This window comes from Salmo salar, chromosome 11, assembly GCF_965601325.2.
Source record: "Salmo salar chromosome 11, fSalSal1, whole genome shotgun sequence".
In the NCBI taxonomy this organism is placed as follows: Eukaryota; Metazoa; Chordata; class Actinopteri; order Salmoniformes; family Salmonidae; genus Salmo; species Salmo salar.
In genome coordinates, this window is record NC_138301.1 from 2,268,578 (window position 1) to 2,287,489 (window position 18,912).

Genomic DNA, 18,912 nt, shown 5'->3' on the forward strand with positions numbered 1-18,912 from the left:
ACACATCACAAGAAGAGACACAACACTACATAAAGAGACCTAAGATGATAACATAGGAAGGCAGCAACACATGACAACAGCATGGTACAAACATTATTGGGCACAGTCAACAGCACAAAGGTCAAGAAGGTAGAGAAAACCATACATCACACAAAGCAGCCACAACTGTCAGAGTGTCCATGACTGAGTCTGAATGAAGAGATTGAGATAAACTGTCCAGTTTGAGTGTTCGTTGCAGCTCGTTCCAGTTGCTAGCTGCAGCGACCTGAAAAGAGGAGCGACCCAGGCATGTGTGTGCCTTGGGGCCCTTTAACAGAATGTGACTGGCAGAACGGTTGTTGTATGTGGAGGGTGAGGGCTGCAGTAGATATCTCAGATAGGGGGGAGTGAGGCCTAAGAGGGTTTTATAAATAAGCATCAACCAGTGGGTCTTGCGACGAGTACACAGAGATGACCAGTTTACAGAGGAGTATAGAGTGCAGTGATGTGTCCTATAAGGAGCATTGGTGGCAAATCTGATGGCCGAATGGTAAAGAAAATCTAGCCGCTCGAGAGCACCCTTACCTGCCGATCTATAAATTATGTCTCCGTAATCTAGCATGGGTAGGATGGTGTTCTGAATCAGGGTTAGTTTGGCAGCTGGGGTGAAAGAGGAGCGATTACGATAGAGGAAACCAAGTTTAGATTTAACTTTTGACTGCAGCTTTGATATGTGCTGAGAAAAGGACAGTGCACTGTCTAGCCATACTCCCAAGTACTTGTATGAGGTGGCTACCTCAAGCTCTAAACCCTCAGAGGTAGAAATGACACCTGTGGGAAGAGGGGCATTCTTTTTACCAAACCACATTACCTTTTTTATTGCTCTGTTTATCTGGTACCGGGTGCATCTAAATAGTTTAGTTTCTCGATTCACACTATGTATATTTGCCTGTGCTGTTATGTATGACTGTCTACACCCCATCCATCTTTAAGGCGTTAGATGCCCATTAGGGTCAGCTGAGTCACTGGGGCTGACTGACCTTTGAGCGAGGCCCACACACAGAGGTCGGCCAGGGTCAGGCTGTGGCCCACCAGTAATGTGCGCAGAGCCAAGGCCTTGTCCAGCTCCTCCCGGGCCGTAGCTAGGCCCGACTGGCCACACGCGCCGCGTACTGAACTCCAGCCAGTGGTCCACCTGGAGAGAGACGGGAGGGTATTGAAAAAGAGAGGTTGAGCAATAGTAAGGAGGGGAGGGGACCGAATGGCACACAATCTGAAATGCCTTAGATATAGCTGCATTGCAACTGATAAGACTCAAGTAATAATAAGTTGATCCATTAAATAGCAGTGAATGGCTGAATTAATTAATTTAGTGAGGGCCTCCCGAGTGGTGCAGCGGTCTAAGGCACTGCATCGCAGTGCTAGCTGCGTTACTACAGACCCTTGTTCGATATCGGGCTGTGTCTCAGCCGGCCACGACTGGGAGACCCATGGGGCGGCGCACAATTGGCCCAGCGTTGTCTGGGTTAGGGGAGGGTTTGGCCGGCAGGGATGTCCTTGTCCCATCGCGCTCTAGTAATTCCTGTAGCGGGCCTGGCGCATGCACGCTGACATGGTCGCCAGGTGTACGGTGTTTCCTCATACACATTGGTGCGGCTGGCTTCTGGGTTAAGTGTGCATTGTGTCAAGAAGCAGTGGCTGGGTTGTGTTTCGGAGGACCTTCGCCTCTCCTGAGTCTGTACGGAACTTCCAAATGGATATGATGAAAATTAAGGAGAATCTTTTTTTTCTTCTTTTTTTTTATAAACATTTATTTAGTGGGGCCTCCAAGCTCTGAGTGGAGTAGCCATGACACAGCGAGAGCTAAAGCTAATAATGCTGGGTAAATTATATTGATCGAATGACTATGACTTTGTAAATCACCCAGCAGTGCTATTTGTAGAGGGGGACATAACTTGGCAGGGGCTCTGGGGGTCCTCCCGTTTTTTGAGGCAACTTAAGCACATTTCCTGCATTTCTACACAATCTAATATGACCCATCGCCCTTCAAGCCGTCTATTTAGAACAACAAAAAGCAAGCAAAAATGCCCACAGTCATCAAGCCAGGTAAGAGGTTATTAAATGTTTGATAAGACTGAACTAGATCCATGATAATTCAATAATCAATATGGTATTGCACCTTTACCCAACAGCCTAACAAATAAACAACTCTTACAAATAAAGTACAAAGACAACTCTTGATTCTTAAGACATCCACATTTCAGCCAGACCGCCCAGCCAACCCAAGCCGCCTACATGCCTGATCCCCACCAGTTTAGTCAATAACTCAACTTTCTCCAACACAACTTCCCATCTTTTTCTCAAATTAAAGTTTTGGAAAACAAAAGTTGAGTTAAAACACACACATACACCGATACTATAACAGTACACCCTCCGTATAATTAATATCATAGGCCTAATAGTACTGTAGAGCTATTTTTGCTTGCACAGAATATATAGCTGGGTCACCCAGTCCTGCTCCTAGGGGTCCACGGCCCTGTAACTCACCCAACACACCACACTCAGCTTTAGGATCTTAGTGAAACATTCCTTACTGGTTTCATGTGTGATAGGCGAAGGCCGGAGTGACAACAGTACAAGAGACCCACAGGGCCAAGACTGAGCAGCACAGCAGCTAGGGATTGCCTAAATCTCTCCTGACGTGGACATGTTTTCAATACAGACAATTTATTTTGTACAGTATTCCAAAGAAGGCATCCAGACCTTATGAAAGTTGCACAGTATACCCTTAATCTTAAAACAAATCTAGTGATACTGAACATAACGACATTTCTTCCATACATTGTTGGACGAAAACCAACCTTCCAATTAATGGCAATGCATTTATTAGCCACTATAAATGCTAGGTTACACAGTTTCTTCTGATAAGTCTCCTGTATCAACATTTCTAAGCAAACAAAAACAGGGAGAATCTGTAGACAGAGTATGTTCTCAGAATTCAGCCAGCCTTCACAAGACCACAACATATGCAAATGTGTCCCCTTTTGTGCTTTACACCTCCAGCAGAATAATACAATTTCTGAGTGCATGATATTCAGTTTCACTGGCATATAGCACATTCTATTGATGGTCTTAAACTGCAGTAATTTATGTCTGAGATTATATGAACGTGACTGGGCATTCTAACATATTTGTATCTATTCATCATCAATACTGTCTTTCTCACATTTTTGTATCACATGTTTTGTGTCATCGGGAAAAGCCTCTATCAACCCTTGATACAGTTTGGAAATCAACTTGAGGTTTGTCCAACTGCCTTAAAAAAGCATCTGTCTTGTCCAGTGTTTGCTGGACAGAGAGAATAAAGTGTTGTGTCCGCAAAAATTCACCTCACCTCTGTCACAGTCTGGTTTTCCCTGGCTGCCTGACTCTGCTGAGACCCCTGTCACCATCTGATCCTCCTAAAATGAGGCATCACAAAGAATTACCATGGTGTACATTTATACATTGTATAATACAACAATAGAATCAATGGTTCAATAACTGAAATTACCATTATTCCCAGATCCCAGACTGTACAGTGGCTTGTGAAAGTATTCACCCCCTTGGCATTTTTGCTATTTTGTTGCCTTACAACCTGGAATTAAAATAGATTTTTTGGAGGTTTGTATCATTTGATTTACACATGCCTACCACTTTGAAGATGCAAAATATGTATTGTGACACAAACAAGAAATAAGACAAAAAAACAGAACTTGAGCGTGCATAACTATTCACCAACCCCAAAGTCAATACTTTGTAGAGCCACCTTTTGCAGCAATTACAGCTGCAAGTATCTTGGGGTATGTCTCTATAAGCTTGGCACATCTAGCCACTGGGATTTTTGCCCATTCTTCAAGGCAAAACTGCTCCAGCTCCTTCAAGTTGGATGCGTTCCGCTGGTGTACTGCAATCTTTAAGTCTTATCACAGATTCTCAATTGGATTGAGGTCTGGGCTTTGACTAGGCCATTCCAAGACATTTAAATGTTTCCCCTTAAACCACTCAAGTGTTGCTTTAGCAGTATGCTTAGGGTCATTGTCCCGCTGGAAGGTGAACCTCCGTCCCAGTCTCAAATCTCTGGAAGACTGAAACAGGTTTCCCTCAATAATTTCCCTGTATTTAGCACCATCCATCATTCCTTCAATTCTGACCAGTTTCCCCGTCCCTGCCGATGGAAAAACATCCCCATAGCATGATGCTGCCACCACCATGCTTCACTGTGTGGATGATCTCGGGGTGATGAGAGGTGTTGGGTTTGCGCCAGACATAGCGTTTTCCTTGATGGCCAAAAAGCTACATTTTAGTCTCATCTGACCAGAGTACCTTCTTCCATATGTTTGGGGAGTCTCCCACATTCCTTTTGGCAAACACCAAACGTCTTTGCTTATTTTTTTCTTTAAGCAATGGCTTTTTCTGTCCAGTCTTCTGTAAAATCCAGCTCTGTGGAGTGTACGGCTTAAAGTGGTCCTATGGACAGATACTCCAATCTCCGCTGTGGAGCTTTGCAGCTCCTTCAGGGTTATCTTTGGTCTCTTTGTTGCCCCTCTGATTAATGCCCTCCTTGCCTGGTCCATGAATGTTGGCGGCCGGCCCTCTCTTGGCAGGTTTGTTGTGGTGCCATATTCTTTCAATTTTTTTATAATAAATTTAATGGTGGGATGTTCAAAGTTTCTGATATTTTTTATAACCCAACCCTGATCTGTACTTCTCCACAACTTTGTCCCTGACCTGTTTGGAGCGCTCCTTGGTCTTCACGGTGCCGCTTGCTAGGTGGTGCCCTTTGCTTAGTGGTGTTGCAGACTCTGGGGTCTTTCAGAACAGGTGTATATATGCTGAGATCATGTGACAGATCATGTGACACTTAGATTGCGCACAGGTTTATTTTATTTAACTAATTATGTGACTTCTGAAGGTAATTGGTTGCACAGATCTTATTTAGGGGCTTCATAGCAAAGGCGGTGAATACATATGCACACACAACTTCTCAATTTTTAGTTTTATAGAATTGTTTTAAACAAGTAATTTTTTAAATTTCGCTTCACTAATTTGGACTATTTTGTGTATGTCCATTACATGAAATCCAAATAAATAAATTACAGGTTGTAATGCAACAAAAAATGAAAAACGCCAAGGGGGATGAATACACTGTATGTGCATCCTTTCAGTTACACCCTTCTCATTAACCTGTGGTGAGTTATTCACAATTTTCATTGAACAAATAAAGTTTTATATGTAAGATGGCTAAATAAACAGCAACATAATTAATTATTATATTATTATTTGTGCCCTGGTCCTATAAGAGCTATTTGTCACTTCCCACGAGCCGGGTTGTGACAAACTCACACTCATTCTTATGTTTAATAAATGTATCATGTAGTGTGTGTGTGGCAGGCTTGCAATGATGGCAAAAAAACATTTGAGAGTGCGCTGACCCTGGTGCTAGAGAAGGTACACAGCTGGAGGTTGAATGTCTGAAGGGGTACAGGACTATAGAAAGTTTGGGAACCACTGTGCTAGTGTATAAGCCTGGGCCTTCTTATCAAAGCTCCAGCAATAAACTGAGGAATGACAAATTTCAAAAAAACAACACGTTACAGTATGTGTCAGTGAGATGATTTTAATAACTAGATGAATAGCGTAGCTGTACTTCAGCACCTCAACATTTTGCCCACCATTTGTAGTTGAAATGACAAATAGACATTTGCTTACATGAAATATTGCAGTATTTAGAAACCTCAACATGATTAATTTTACCTGTTTTACAAATAGTTTTTTTTTCTGTACTACTTGTTAATTGTTGTTTGTGACTGTTTTGTTCCTGCTATTAACAGGCCAACCTCCCTGTTAAAACTATTAAAGAGATTAAAATGTACTTTTATTGGTAGTCTAGTAAATGTTGGTAAACTTTAATTGGTAGTCTGCAACCACAGACCTCAATGTTAACTTTTCTTGCACTGAACATTCCACATTCAATCCATTTAAAATAGTAGTGCAACCACACTTTTTACATGTCTTTAAAATTGGAATGTATTGGAGCCAAAACTGGAAGCCATCTTTTACTGACAAACAGAATGCCATTTCTGCCTGGGTTAATCTCTATTCAAAATAAAAACGGATGTGCTGATCCACCGTGGGCTCTGCCGCCTCAGCCATACTGTCAATCTATCATCAAATTGTTTCGTGATCTCGACAAAACAAAGGAATTTTTAAATGTTAGCTTGTAGCCTGTTAGCTAGTAGCCTGCTTCAAATTTGCATGAGCTGAATATCGTTAGCTTTCATAGTCGCTTACTTGGCTAGGTAAACACCATTATCTCACTATCTAGCTAGGTCGTTAATATTAACTACAATTGGGCTTGTGTAGTTAACTACATTGGTCATTGCATCTACATTGCTTGATTTTGCTGCAATAGTTTTTTTTCGGGGGGCTAGGGTCAGTCTGTTATATCTGGAGTATTTCTCCTGTCTTATCTGGTGTCCTGTGTGAATTTATGTATGCTCTCTCTAATTCTCTCTTTCTTTCTCTCGGAGGACCTGAGCCCTAGGACCATGCCTCAGGACTACCTGGCCTGATGACTCCTTGCTGTCCCCAGTCCACCTGGCCGTGCTGCTTCTCCAGTTTCAACTATTCTGCCTGCGGCTATGGAGCCCTGACCTGTTCACCGGACGTGCTACCTGTCCCAGACCTGCTGTTTTCAACTCTCTAGAGACAGCAGGAGCGGTAGAGATACTCTCAATGATCGGCTATGAAAAGCTAACTGACATTTACTCTTGAGGTGCTGACCTGTTGCACCCTCTACAACCACTGTGATTATTATTATTTGACCCTGCTGGTCATCTGTGAACATTTGAACATCTTGGCCATGTTCTGTTATAATCTCCACCCGGCACAGCCAGAAGAGGACTGGCCACCCCTCATAGCCTGGTTCCTCTCTAGGTTTCTTCCTAGGTTCTGGCCTGTATAGGGAGTTTTTCCTAGCCACTGTGCTTCTACACCTGCATTGCTTGCTGTTAGAGGTTTTAGGCTGAGTTTCTGTACAGCACTTTGTGACATCGGCTGATGTAAGAAGGGCTTTATAAATACATTTGATTGATTGACAGCAAAGTTGTTTGACACAGAGCAGATGAAAACTTGGTCACAAATTATGTGGTGGGGGGCTTTTGTGTCTTCAAATGGGTATAAAATAGGATATAACCTTTTAGTGTCAATTAAGGATCTACATTTGAAGAATGCGCTCTTGTTACATTATTTTGTGTAGGGACACTATGTACTTCTACTAGTAACCATTTCACTGTCCGTTTATTTTGTCACTAGGGATGTTGGTCTTTCTTTGAAATGTTTATTGAAACGGCTATGCAACTAATAAAAAAAGGATTGCTTCCTTTTCTAGCCTACTATTAAATACATATTTTTCCACAGGTTTCCTTTTCATGACAGGCCAAGGCTGTAACAGTGGGTAGAAAATGTCGGGCGGATGGATTGGGAACCCACCCGACACTCAACTCTGTGCCCATCACTTTGAAGATGAGTGTTTTCGCCGTGATGACATGAGAACAGTCAGCCTCACCCGGACTGCTGTGCCCACCATTTTCTCCTTTCCAGTTCATCTACAAAAGCGGTCACAAGGCCCCAGGGAAAAACAAAGGAGTAAGGTAAGCACAGAGGTAAGTGACAATGTTTATCATGCTGCACATGATCACACTTACTGTGCTGAGGTTGAAGATCTTGATGAGGTAGTTGATAATGTTGATGTAGACATTGATCACAGCGATGTCACTGTGATGCTGGATATGCATGATGATACTCATTTTGTGTCAGATGTAGGCCTACATTACAATGATATAGCTGTGATGGTGGATGTATGTGAGGAAAGTGTGGCGTCAGACTATCGATCATAGTTATGCCGTTCAGGACACCTGTTCCTGAACACAACGACACTGTGGAGGATGGAATCACCCAGAACACTCACGCGTAACTTGAGGTCAGTAGGAGACAAACTGGAAACATGTCGAAAGAAGTTTAAATTGGAGAAGGAAAAAAACTAAATATCCACTTTGTTTCCGCCAATGACGGCATCCTGCATTCGTTGTATTGATCTCTTTACTGTATCTTTGTTACAGGGATTGACGTCCCATCAACGGGACAGTTGTAAATCATGCTGCGCCTTGTCACCAACGCAGATTTTAGAGAAACAACAAATGTCGGTACATATAAGTGTCTTATATCGGTTGAAAGCTTAAATTCGTGTTAATAATGTAAATGTAAATATAACTGCACTGTCCAATTTACAGTAGCTTTTACTGCCAAAAATGCCATGCTATTGTTTGTGGAGAGCTCCTAACAACAAAACACTTTTTTCACCGCGATAGGTTTGATAAATTCACCTCTGAAGGTGAAATGTGTACTTACATTCTGAAATCTTGCTCTGATTTATCATCCGAAGGGTCCCAGAGATAACATGAAGTGTTGTTTTGTTAGATAAAATAATTTTTCATATCCTAAAAAGTTCCATATAGAATGCACGATCGATTTTGTATTTCCACTTGTTCAATTTGTAAAGAACGGAATCTGTGAAAATCTCACCCTAAACGTTGTTTCAACCAGTCAAATCGCATTCGTATGTATTCCTCAGAGATCCTAGAACGTAACCAGACTTCACTATATCATTAGAGATGTAGTATATCCTATAGGACACCATATTTGGTCAGAGAGCAATACCTTCATGGCATGCCAACGACGCGGGCTGTCTTCACTTGAACGACTGTATCTTTGTCAAATAAGCACCAATCGGGGTCAAACAAAGCTAGCTAGATAGCCAATGAGCTGGGCTTCAAGTTATCCATCTGAAACTTTGCACATGCACTGCCATCTTGTGGACACCATCGGAATTACAACCAGAGTGATGAACAGGGACCTTTCTGCTGCATTTCAAAGATGTATTGTGTTGTATTTTCTTCTACCAGATCTATTGTGTTATATTCTCCTACATTCAATTCACATTTCCACAAATGTCAAAGTGTTTCCTTTCAAATGGTACAAAGAATATGCATATCTTTGCTTCAGGGCCTGAACTAACATTGTCTTTGTCTACTAACAACCCACTCGTACCTTGACGTGGTGAGTGGGCTTCAAACCAAGACAGGCGATTCATTTATAATTTCATTAAAATGTTTAGATAACCACCTGTGTGTGTGTCCTTTCCCTCTCCCTTCTGCAGGACTACCTTCTGTATGGATCCAGGTGTGACTGTCACAGCTGCAACATAACTATTCAACATTACCGAGTGAGTAGTTATCGGACATTGAGTGTGACTTCAACTATGAATATTGCTCCAGTGTTAATGTTATGGTGTGGCACTGGGTGTGCTGTGTTTTGGTAGCTTTGGTAATATTCAGGCAACCTGACTCGGACACAGTGTGGCAGCTCTACCCACCTGGTGGCCTGTAATTGGCTGTTATCTTATCTGCAATAAGAATGGAGGCAACAGAGACAATGGGAGGATGTCGCCCAGGAGGAAGTCCTGCAAAGAGCTAATATTTTTTCCATACTTCCTTATTGGCGCGTGAGTGTCATTTACGGTTTATGTTCACATGCCACTTACCTGAGGTCCTCCTGTGTGTTCGTTTTCTGACCCCTGAAGCAACGCTGCCACCACTACTGCACCTTCAGCACAGACAAAACTTCATACTCCGCTAGCGTCTCACGTAAACGTAAAGGATGGACATTTCAAATTCCTTCATTAGAGTGTGACCGCTTACGTTGTTAATCACATGCCATTTATCCTACTTTCACTTGTGTGTTCCAGGCTGCCTGTTGCCGGAGCTCCAGAGACTTTGCTTAGCTGACTACAGTGGAGCTGCAGGCCGCTGATGTCACCAGGCTAAGTTCCCACACTTTGTCTTAGCAGAGAGGATCCGAGATGGACAAACTTAGCAGAAAATCAATGGTACATTAGTACAGCATATTGGTTAAGTGCAAAGATTCTCTTTTCTATATTTTACTCTCTACATTTGGTTATGTGTTGTCTGACTAGTACACCCTACTGTCTTTCAGTTGGCTTTAGTTCTGCATTGACTGAATACATCTTTATCATCGAGTTTAGTTTTGCACTACATACATACAGTACATTTTAAATGTTCTGTATTCTAGTGTCCCTGTGTGTCTGCTCCCACTGTCACTGAGGTTGCTGAGCTGTTGGTGAGAAACAGGGCATCGGTCAACGTAGCTGACCTGTGGAATTTCACCCCCCTCTTTGAGGCTGCAGCCAAGGGAAAATAGCGAAGAGATCTGCTGATGCTCAAGGTTAGTCTTCCTTCCTTTGCCTTTCCTATTGGCTCTTCAAAAATAATTGTTTGATTGACTGAAGGCTACTTGGATGCTTTTTTAAAAAAGAATTGTCATTACCATGCAATATATATAACGATAGCCTTTTACGTGAAATGCATGACAATCTATGCATTGTTTAGTTCAGAAAACCATCCCGTCAATCACATAAAATATCACCCATTCTGTGATGAGACATAGTGGAAAGCCTACATATGTATTAGTGTGAATGTCATCAGTCTTTAGGCATGTCATGAGGATGTTAAATCATGTCCTCTGTCTCTCTTGCTTTTTTTCTTCTGTCCTCTTCTCTCCTGTCACTTCTCTCCTCTACAGCACATGCACATTGCGGCCCTCCTGATCAAGTACAATGTCCGTATGAACGCCACAGACAAGTAGTGAGCCTCCAACCTGCTCCACATGGCAGCTCAGAATGTAAACATAGTGAATGTATGCATGTGTTATCTCTCTAGTTGAACAAAGTCTTCGTCTTGCAATGACGTAGTCTGGTCACAATAATTCCAATCCAATATATTTTTACACACATGGCTAGAGAAACCCCTTATCACCCAGTAACTCTCCCTCTGATCATGTTCTCCTCCTTCCTCATGCTGATGATAATGTATATGTGCCCTGTTGATAGACACTATTCCCCCGAGATGCAGAGAAGAGGGATCACCAGCTCAGCTCATCAAACTGTCCAATCTCTGGAGGGGACAACAGACATTTCTCAAATCTGTGCTTGCCACCCAGCCAAATGAACTAATGCATAAATCCTTTAGCTTAACATTTTGTGTGTATTTCATACAATCCTGCAGGTTCTTTGCAACTCACAGCAAATGTGTAATCATATCCTGTAATCGTGTCCCTCAGGGCTACAATGTTGATCGTCAAACTCCATTCTCTAATACGCAGAAGTGAACTGATGTACAGTGGACCAGCAGCAGTCAGTTTGTAACCTGACACCACTGGAGGTCTTGATGGTATTTGAGAACAAGAAAGAAAACAAGTAGGCAGTCAGTAAAAGCATAAAGCTTTTGGGAACTATTTACAGATAACATATATAAAAGAATACATATAAGTAGGACCAGATCAGCCTATAGTTTACAGCAACATGATCGGGCCCATATCCCTGGCCAACGCCAGGGAGCTCCCTCATCCTTATACTATTCCTCCTCCTGTATGTCCTACTCGCCCATTAGGAGTGCCCACTGAAGCTCCCTTGTCTTCTCCTGCATCACCCCAGGGTGCCGGTGGAGTGGTGGCAGGCCATCCAAAAGAGACACTCGAAGTGAGTTTACATACACTTACAGTGAGGGAAAAAAGTTTTTGATCCCCTGCTGATTTTGTATGTTTGCCCACTGACAAAGAAATTATCAGTCTATAATTTTAATGGTAGGTTTATTTGAACAGTGAGAGACAGAATAACAACAAAAAAATCCAGAAAAACGCATGTCAAATATTTTTTATAAATTGATTTGCATTTTAATGAGGGAAATAAGTATTTGACCCCCTCTCAATCAGAAAGATTTCTGGCTCCCAGGTGTCTTTTATACAGGTAACGAGCTGAGATTAGGAGCACACTCCTAAAGGGAGTGCTCCTAATCTCAGTTTGTTACCTGTATAAAAGACACTTGTCCACAGAAGCAATCAATTAGATTCCAAACTGTCCACCATGGCCAAGACCAAAGAGCTCTCCAAGGATGTCAGGGACAAGATTGTAGACCTACAGAAAGCTGGAATGGGCTACAAGACCATCGCCAAGCAGCTTGGTGAGAAGGTGACAAGTTGGTGCGATTATTCGCAAATGGAAGAAACACAAAAGAACTGTCAATCTCCCTCGGCCTGGGGCTCCATGCAAGATCTCACCTCGTGGAGTTGCAATGATCATGAGAACAGTGAGGAATCAGCCCAGAACTACACGGGAGGATCTTGTCAATGATCTCAAGGCAACTGGGCCCATAGTCACCAAGAAAACAATTGGTAACACACTACGCCGTGAAGGACTGAAATCCTGCAGCGCCCGCAAGGTCCCCCTGCTCAAGAAAGCACATATACATGCCCGTCTGAAGTTTGCCAATGAACATCTGAATGATTCAGAGGACAACTGGGTGAAAGTGTTGTGGTCAGATGAGACCAAAATGGAGCTCTTTGGCATCAACTCAACTCGCCGTGTTTGGAGGAGGAATGCTGCCTATGACCCCAAGAACACCATCCCCACTGTCAAACATGGAGGTGGGAACATTATGCTTTGGGGGTGTTTTTCTACTAAGGGGACAGGACAACTTCACCGCATCAAAGGGACGATGGACCGGGCATGTACCGTCAAACCTTGGGTGAGAACCTCCTTCCCTCAGCCAGGGCATTGAAAATGGGTCGTGGATGGGTATTCCAGCATGACAATGACCCAAAACACACGGCCAAGGCAACAAAGGAGTGGCTCAAGAAGAAGCACATTAAGGTCCTGGAGTGGCCTAGCCAGTCTCCAGACCTTAATCCCATAGAAAATCTGTGGAGGGAGCTGAAGGTTTGAGTTGCCAAACGTCAGCCTCGAAACCTTAATGACTTGGAGAAGATCTGCAAAGAGGAGTGGGACAAAATCCCTCCTGAGATGTGTGCAAACCTGGTGGCTAACTACAAGAAACGCCTGACCTCTGTGATTACCAACAAGGGTTTTGCCACCAAGTACTAAGTCATGTTTTGCAGAGGGGTCAAATACTTATTTCCCTCATTAAAATGCAAATCATTTTATAACATTTTTGACATGCGTTTTTCAGGATTTTGTTGTTGTTATTCTGTCTCTCACTGTTCAAATAAAGCTACTATTAAAATTATAGACTGATCATTTCTTTGTAAGTGGGCAAACGTGCAAAATCAGCAGGGGGATCAAATACTTTTTCCCCCCAATGTATATGTAGATGATACAGTCTTATACTCAGCTGGCCCCTCCCCAGATTGTGTGTTAAATGCTCTCCAACATAGCTTTCTTAGTGTCCACCAAGCTTTCTCTACCCTTAACATTGTTCTGAACACCTCCAAAACAAAGGTCATGTGGTTTGGTAAGAAGAATGCCCCTCTTCCCACAGGTGTTATTACTACCTCTGAGGGTTTTGAGCTTGAGGTGGTCAATGCATACAAGTATTTGGGAGTATGGCTAGAAGGTGCACTGTCCTTCTCTCAGCACATATCAAAGCTGCAGGCTAAAGTTAAATCTAGACTTGGTTTCCTCTATCGTAATTGCTCCTCTTTCACCCCAGCTGCCAAACTAACACTGATTCAGAAGACCATCCTACCCATGCTAGATTACGGAGACATAATTTATAGATCGGCAGGTAAGGGTGCTCTCGAGCGGCTAGATTTTCTTTACCATTCGGCCATCAGATTTGCCACCAATGCTCCTTATAGGACACATCACTGCACTCTATACTCCTCTGTAAACTGGTCATCTCTGTATACCCATCGCAAGACCCACTGGTTGATGCTTATTAAAAAAAACCTCTTAGGCCTCACTCCCCCCTATCTGAGATATCTACTGCAGCCCTCATTCTCCTCATACAACACCCGTTCTGCCAGTCACATTCTGTTAAAGGTCCCCAAAGCACACACATCCCTGGGTTGCTCCTCTTTTCAGTTTGCTGCAGCTAGTGACTGGAACGAGCTGCAACAAACACTCAAACTGGACAGTTTTATCTCAAGCTCTTCATTCAAAAACTCAATCATGAGCACTCTTACTGACAGTTGTGGCTGCTTTGTGTGATGTATTGTCTCTACCTTCTTGACATTTGTGCTGTTGACTGTGCCCAATAATGTTTGCACCATGTTTTTGTGCTCCTACCATTTTGTGTTGCTACCATGTTGTGTTGCTACCATGCTATGTTTTCATGTGTTGCTGCCTTGTTATGTTGTCTTAGGTCTCTCTTTATGTAGTGTTGTCTCTCTTGTTGTGATCTGTGTTTTGTCCTATATTTATATTGTATTTATAAAAATATATATATATCCCAGACCCCCGTACCCGCAGGAGGCGTTTTGCCTTTTGGTAGGCCGTCATTGTAAATAAGAATTTGTTCTTAACTGACTTACCCAGTTAAATAAATAAAGAATTTTACATTTGGACTCATCAGACCAAAGGACAGATTTCTACCGGTAAGTCTCCTCTGAACAGTTGATGTGATATGTGTTACTTAAGATCTGTGAAGTATTTATTTAAACTGCAATTTCTGAGGCTGGTAACTAATGAACTTATCCTCTGCAGCAGAGGTAACTCTGGGTCTTTCTTTGGCGGTCCTCATGAGAGCCAGTTTCATCATAGCGCTTGATGGTTTTTGCGACTGCACTTGAAGAAACTTTCAAAGTTCTTGACATTTTCCGGATTGACTGACCTTCATGTCTTAAAGTAATGATGGACTGTCGTTATCTTTGCTTATTTGAGCTGTTCTTGCCATAATATGGACTTGGTCTTTAACCAAATAGGGCCATCTTCTGTATCCCACCCCTCCTTTGTCACAACACAACTGATTGTCTCAAACATATTAAGAATTAAAGACATTTTTAAAACTATTTTGTTTACCCTTTATCTCCCCAATTTTGTGGTATCCAATTGGTAGTTAGTCTTGTCTCATCGTTGCAACTCCCGTATGGACTCGGGAGTGGCAAATGTTGAGAGCCGTGCGTCCTCTGAAACACAACCCAGCCAAGCCACACTGCTTCTTGACACAATGCCGCTTAACCCGGAAGCTAGTCATACCAATGTGTTGGAGGAAACCACGTACACCTGGTGACAGTGTCAGCGTGCATGCGCCCGGCCTGCCACAGGAGTCGCTAGAGCGCGATGGGACAAGGACATCCCTGCCGGCCAAACCCTCCCCTAACCCAGACGATGCTGGGCCAATTGTGCGCCGCCCCATGGGTCTCCTGGTCACGGCCAGCTGCGACAGAGCCTGGACTCGAACCAGGATCTCTAGTGGCACAGCTAGCACAAATTAACTTTTTAACAAGGCACACCTGTTAATTGAAATGCATTTCAGGTGACTGCGACTGAGAGCCAGACCTAATCATCCAACATCAGTGCACGATGTCACTAATGCTTTTGTGGCTGAATGCTGCAGGGACTTGCTTCCAATGTTCCAACATCTAGTAGAAAGTCTTCCCAGAAGAGTGGAGGCTGTAATAGCAGCAAAGGGGGACCAACTCCATATTAATGCCCATGATTTTGGAATGATGTTCGATGAGCTGGTGTCCACATACTTTTAGTCATGTAGTGTATATGCTTCAGTAAGATTGGCTTTTTAGCGTGCTTAGCGATGGTTATCAACTGTACCACAGAGATGGAAAGTTAGTGACAGAAAATAAAGGTTGTGGCGGGTGTACGAGATTTGACGTCAGAAGAGTTAGAGGGTGTTTTGAGTGGTGGAGTCCCGTCCTCCCAGGCCATTGGCCTGAGGTAGGACCAGATAGGTTTAAATAGTGGAATAGGGTGGTGGGTTTTCAATGAATGTAGGGTTAGATGACAGGGCATTTTCTATTTATATTTTCCCTTTCCCTTTATTCCATGCAAAGTATAAGGGATTTATACCCCAGTCTAATTGGTGGCGGTAATGCAACATTTATTGGATTCCAACCGCCATTAAACCTCATCATTATATCCAAATCTCTGGTTGATTTTACTGCTGGTTTAGACTTTTGTCTGGGCAGTGTCTTAACATCATCCTACAGCCTCTGAACTGGGATTTTTCTTCTTCTTAAAAATAGGTTTTAACAGGATTCCTAGAACCTTTTCTAAGATTCTTTGTGGATATGGGCCCTGGAATCTATCTCGTAAAGAAACTACAATTTCTGAAGACTTTCAACACTTGTGTTTGAAGTGTAGTAGGATTTCATAGAATCTGCAGAGCATTTGCAGCAACCAGCATACCATCCTGCATTCCACTGCTGCATTACTGCTGACGCTAAGCAGGGTTGGTTTTGGTTGGTACCTGGATGGGAGACCAGATGCTTCTTGAAGTTGTGTTGGTGTGTGAGTAGGAGGCACTCTTTCCTCTGATCCCAGGGCAGTTATTGGGGACATTATCCTTTGTGGGGTTCTGCATTTTGGATGGGACATTAAAAGGGTGTCCTGACTATCTGTGGTCACTTATCGTAAGAGTAGAGGTGTTAACCAAATCAAATGTATTTATATAGCCCTTCTTAAATTAGCTGATATCTCAAAGTGCTGTACAGAAACCCAGCCTAAAACCCCAAACAGCAAGCAATACAGGTGTAGAAGCACGGTGGCTAGGAAAAACTCCCTTGAAAGGCCAAATCCTAGAGAGGAACCAGGCTATGAGGGGTGGACAGTCCTCTTCTGGCTGTGCCAGGTGGAGATTATTACAGAACATGGCCAAGATGTTCAAATGTTCATAAATGACCAGCATGGTCAAATAATAATAATCACAGTAGTTGTCGAGGGTGCAACAAGTCAGCACCTCAAGAGTAAATGTCAGTTGGCTTTTCATAGCCGATCATTGAGAGTATCTCTACCGCTCCTGCTGTCTCTAGAGAGTTGAAAACAGCAGGTCTGGGACAGGTAGCATGTCCGGTGAACAGGTCAGGGTTCCATAGCCGCAGGCAGAACAGTTAACTGGAGCAGCAGCACGGCCAGGTGGACTCGGGGACAGCAAGGAGTCATCATGCCAGGTAGTTCTGAGGCATGGTCCTAGGGCTCAGGTCCTCCGAGAGAAAGAAAGAGAGAATTAGAGAGAGCATACTTAAATTCACACAGGACACCGGATAAGACAGGAGAAATACTCCAGATATAACCTGTGGAACTGGGTCCTGGACTTCCTGACGGGCCGCCCCCAGGTGGTGAGGGTAGGTAACAACATCTCCACCCCGCTGATCCTCAACACTGGGTCCCCACAAGGGTGCGTTCTCAGCCCTCTTCTGTACTCCCTGTTCACCCACGACTGCGTGGCCATGCACGCATCCAACTCAATCATCAAGTTTGCAGACGACACTACAGTGGTAGGCTTGATTACCAACAACGACGAGACGGCCTACAGGGAGGAGGTGAGGGCCCTCGGAGTGTGATGTCAGGAAAATAACCACCCGATGTCACAGGAAGGCCAAAAAGATCATCAAGGACAGCAACCACTCGAGCCACTGCCTGTTCACCCCGCTAACATCCAGAAGGCGAGGTCTGTACAGGTGCATCAAAGCTGGAACCGAGAGACTGAAAAACAGCTTCTATCTCAAGGCCATCAGACTGTTAAACAACCATTACTAACATTGAGTGGCTGCTGCCAAAATACTGACTCAACTCAAGCCACTTTAATAATGGGAAAATTGATGTAATCACGGTCCCGTGTGGCTCAGTTGGTAGAGCATGGTGTTTGCAACGCCAGGGTTGTGGGTTCGATTCCCACGGGGGACCAGTACGGAGAAAAAAATGTATGAAATGTATGCATTCACTACTGTAAGTCGCTCTGGATAAGAGTGTCTGCTAAATGACTAAAATGTAAAAATGTAAATCACTTGCCTATTTATATTAGATAATGTTTACATAACCTACATTATTCATATCATATGTATATACTGTACGCCATACCATCTACTGCATCTTGATGTAATTAGATGTATCACTAGCCACTTTAAACAATGCCACTTTATATAATGTTCTCATACCCTACATTGCTCATCTCATATGTATATACTGTACGCTATACCATCTACTGCATCTTGCCATCCTGATGTAATGTATCACTAGCCACCTTAAACAATGCTACTTTATATGTTTTCATACCCTACAACACTCATCTCATATGTATATACTGTACTCCATACCATCTACTACATCTTGCCTATGCCATTCGGCCATCACTCATTTATATATTTTTATTCATTCCTTTACACTTGTGTGTACAAGGTAGTTGTTGTGGAATTGGTAGATTACTTATTAGATATTACTGCATGGTTAGAACTAGAAGCACAAGCATTTCACTACACTTGCATTAACACCTGCTAACCATGTGTATGTGACAAATAAATTTGATTTGAACTAACCCTAGCCCCCCGACACATAAACTACTGCAGCATAAATACTGGAGGCTGAGACAGGAGGGGTCAGGAGACACTGTGGCCCCATCCGATGATACCCCCGGACAGGGCCAAACAGGCAGGATATAACCCCACCCACTTTGCCAAAGCACAGCCCCACACCACTAGAGGGATAGCTTAACCCCAGTGTCTTGGTTAAAATTCCCAATCTGACCATCATGGCCACTTAATCATTCCCAGTTTCCAATTGGCTCATTCATCCCCCCTCCTTTCCCCTGTAACGATTCTCCAGGTCGTTGCTGTAAATTCATGTGTTCTCAGTCAATTTACCTGGTAAAATAAGGGTAAAAGAAAAACAATTAGCTAATCTACAAAATATTATTTACAATATTTTAGCTGATTCAACTTCAAAATGCTTTATAGTCAAATATAAAAATGCATTAATTTTAGTGCTAGAAAGATTTTTTACGAGCACACATTTTGCTGTTAGGTAGGATATGTATGTGTCCTCGCCACAGAGGCGCTCATAAATGACTG

At 43.1% G+C, this 18,912-nt stretch overlaps 1 long non-coding RNA gene and 1 other non-coding gene across 3 annotated transcripts; both read left to right on the plus strand.

Annotated features, from left to right (window-relative positions):
* The first annotated feature begins 6,070 nt into the window (after nt 1-6,070).
* On the plus strand, nt 6,071-11,695 carry LOC106562029 (uncharacterized). Of its 2 annotated transcripts, XR_001318955.3 has the most exons (4): nt 6,071-9,967; nt 10,204-10,323; nt 10,681-10,779; nt 10,988-11,695. It is a non-coding gene; the product is annotated as an uncharacterized LOC106562029 (long non-coding RNA). The 2 variants fall into 2 exon arrangements; XR_001318953.3 differs by having other exon boundaries at nt 10,681-11,695.
* A 5,982-nt stretch (nt 11,696-17,677) lies between these two features.
* Nucleotides 17,678-17,753, plus strand: trnaa-ugc (transfer RNA alanine (anticodon UGC)). The gene has a single exon. It is a non-coding gene; the product is annotated as a tRNA-Ala (tRNA).
* The last annotated feature ends 1,159 nt before the right edge of the window (nt 17,754-18,912 follow it).